Here is a 3459-nt window from a genome sequence, read left to right on the forward strand (position 1 = left end):
TCTTTTACTTAGTATAATGCATTTCGTTTTCATCATGTTTTGCATTTATCAGTAGTTTGTGCCTTTTTACTGTTGAGTTACAGTAGTCCACTGTATGGATGTACCAGTTTATTTATCAATTCCCACACATTTGGGTTGTTTCCAGTTTCAGGCCATTATAAACTTTCATATACAGGTTTTTGCATGAATATACGTCACTTTCTGTTTCACTTGGGTAAATACCTAGAAGTGGGATTGCTGGGTTGCATGGTTGAGTGTTTAACTTTATAAGAAACTGCCAAGCTGTTGTCCAGTTTGCATCCCCACCAGCAATGCATGAGTGTTCCAGTTGCTCTGCATCCTTATCAGCACTTGGTATTGTCAGACCTTTTAAAATAATTTTGACATATCCTAATAGGTAGTATCTCATTATAGTTTTAATTTGTGTTTCTCTAATAATCAATAATGTTGCCCATCTTTTTTCTCTCTCCGTTTATTTGTGTTCTTTTCTTTTGTTCATCATGATTATATAGTCTTGGCGGGGTGTTGTTTTTTTTCCTTACCATCTTTTAATGGGCTTATGTGCACATGAATTATTTTTTTAGTGAAGTATCTGTTCAAATCTTCTGCCCATTTTATATTGTATTGTTTTCTCATCAATGAGCTTGAGAGTTCTTTATTTACTCTGGATACAAGTCCTTTATCAGATATGAGATTTGCAAATATTTTCTCCACATCTATAGCTTGTCTTTTCATTCTCCAAACAACGTCTTTTAAAGAGCAAATGTTCTTAATTTTGATGAAGTTCAGTTTTTTTAACTTTGGTGTTGTAGCTAAGAAATCTCTACCTAACCCATGATCAAAATATGTTTCTGCTATTTTGTCTTCTAGGAGTCTCAAAGTTTTAACCTGTACATTTAGATCTATGATTCGTTTTGAGTAAATTTTGTGTATGATACAAGAATGAATCAAAGCTCATTTTTCATATGGATATACAATGTTCCAGCACCATTTGTTGAAATACTGTCTTTTTTCATTAATTTATCTTTACACTTTGTTGAAAATCAATTGACCATACCTATGGATCTATTTCTGATCCATATGTATGTGTCTATCCTTTCACCAACACCACACTGTCTCTATTATGTAGCTTTATAGTAAATCTTGAAGTCAGGTAGAGTGAGTCCTTCAACTTTGTTCTTCTTTTTCAAACTTGTTTTAGGTCTTTTGACTTTCTTATAAAGTTTAGAGTCATCTTGTTAATTTATAAAGGAAAAGATTCTAACTAGGATTTTGATTGTGATTACATTCAATCTATAGATCAGTTTGGTAACTTAACAATATTGAACTGTACGTCATCCACAAATAAGGTGGATGTCTCCATTTATTTATATCTTTCTTGATTTATTTCATCAATATTTCGTGGTTTTCAGAATACAGATCTTGTAAATATTTTGTTAAGTTTCTACCCAAGTATTTTTTGTTGTTGTTTTCTAATTTTTATTGTGGTAAAATATACATACTGTAAGATTTTACCATTTTAACCATTGTTAAGTGTACAGTTCCATGGCATTAATTCATTCACAGTGTTTGCAATCATTACCACTATCCATTTCCAGAATTTTTTCATCATCCCAAACAGAAACTCCATATCCATTAAACGGCAATTCCCCATTCCTCCCTTTCCTCAGCCCTTGGTAACCTCTATTCTACTACTTGTCTCTATGAATTTGAAAGCTCTAGGTCCCTCATATAAGTAGAATCATACAATATTTGTCCTTTTGTGACTGGTTTATTTCACATAGCATAATGTCTTCAAGGTTCATCCATGTTGTAGTATATTGCAGAATTTCCTTTCTTTTTAAGGCCGAATAATATTCCATTTTATGTATATGAGTTCTGACAATTAGGGTCATAAACTCATCCTAGAAGAAGTGCTACATACTTCATTGCTGAATATCACTATGGTCACCTTTGAAGTACTCCCCCGACACCAGCACCTAGTCCACCCTTCAAAGCAATTTTGGAACTCTTTTTTTGGAATGGCCATCAGAGCTGTCGTCGTATTACCCTTGATGTCGTGAATGTCATCCAAATGTCTTCCTTTCAGTATTTCCTTTATCTTCAGGTAAAGAAGGAAGTTATTGGGGGCCTGATCAGTTGAGTAGGGAGGCTGTTCCAATACAGTTATTTGTTTACTGGCTAAAAGCTGCCTCACAGACAGTGCTGTGTGAGCTGGTGCATTGTCATGAGCCATGAATTATTGGTGAAAAGTTCAGGTCATCTAACTTTTTCACACAGCCTTTTCAGCACTTCTACATAGTAAAGTTGGTTAACTATTTGTCCAGTTGGTACAAATTCATAATGAATAATCCCTATGATATCAAAAAGATTGGCAACATCATTTTTACTCTTGATTTGGACTGACAGAACTTTTTTGGTTGTGGAGAATTGGCTGATTTCCATTGTGCACTTTGACGCTTTGTTTCAGGGTCGTACTGGTACACTCATGTTTCGTCACCAGTGATAACATGGCCCAACCATCAACTTGCCTCTCCAAAAGGTCTTGGCAAATTTTGACTCTCCTTTGCTTTTGTTCATCGGTGAGCTCCTTCGGGACCATTTTTGCACACACTTTTCTCATGCCAAGATTTTCAGTTAAGATTTTCCTGTTTTTCTACCAATGTTTCCTTGGTCTGTTCTGCTTCTCACAGTCAGCCAATGATTTTGACGCACAATTCAAGGAATTTTTGCACTGTTTTCATCAGTTCTGCTTGTTACTGGTGGCCCTGACCTCTCTTCATCAGTGATGTGTTCTCTCCCCTCATAAAAACGTTGAAGCCATTTGTATACTGCCATTTTCTTCATGGCATTATCCCCATAAACTTGGACTAACATAGCCAAGTTTAACAAGAAATGTAATGTTTATTCGTTGCTCTAATTCAAGCTCAGATATTATCATGATGGCACACAAAAACACACAACAATAATGAACGCCACTCAGCAAGACACTGCCACACGTCGACACGAACACAGCTGTGAGACACTGATATACCAAGGTTGTGAAACCTCACCGAGCTGTTCATACAGTGCTGCCAGTGTAAGCGCATGAACTTAACTTGGCATAGTTTGTTTATTCATTCATTCATCCATTGATGAATATTGGGTTGTTTCTATCTGTGGCTATTGTAAATCATGATACCACGAGCATGGGTGTACAATCTATTCCAAACCCTACATTCAATCCTTTTGGATATATACCCAGAAGTGGAATTACTGGATCATATGATAATTCTGTTCAACTTTTTGAAGAAGCATGAAACTGTTTTCCACAGCAACTGTACTATTTTGTATTCCCAGCAACAGTGCACAAAGGTTCCAATTTCTCCACATACTAACCAACATTTATTATGTTTTTTTGAAAATTTCCATCCCAATAGGTATGAAGTGGTATCTTATTGTGGTTTTGATTTAATCATC

This window comes from Rhinolophus sinicus, linkage group LG09 (genome assembly GCF_036562045.2).
Source record: "Rhinolophus sinicus isolate RSC01 linkage group LG09, ASM3656204v1, whole genome shotgun sequence".
In the NCBI taxonomy this organism is placed as follows: Eukaryota; Metazoa; Chordata; class Mammalia; order Chiroptera; family Rhinolophidae; genus Rhinolophus; species Rhinolophus sinicus.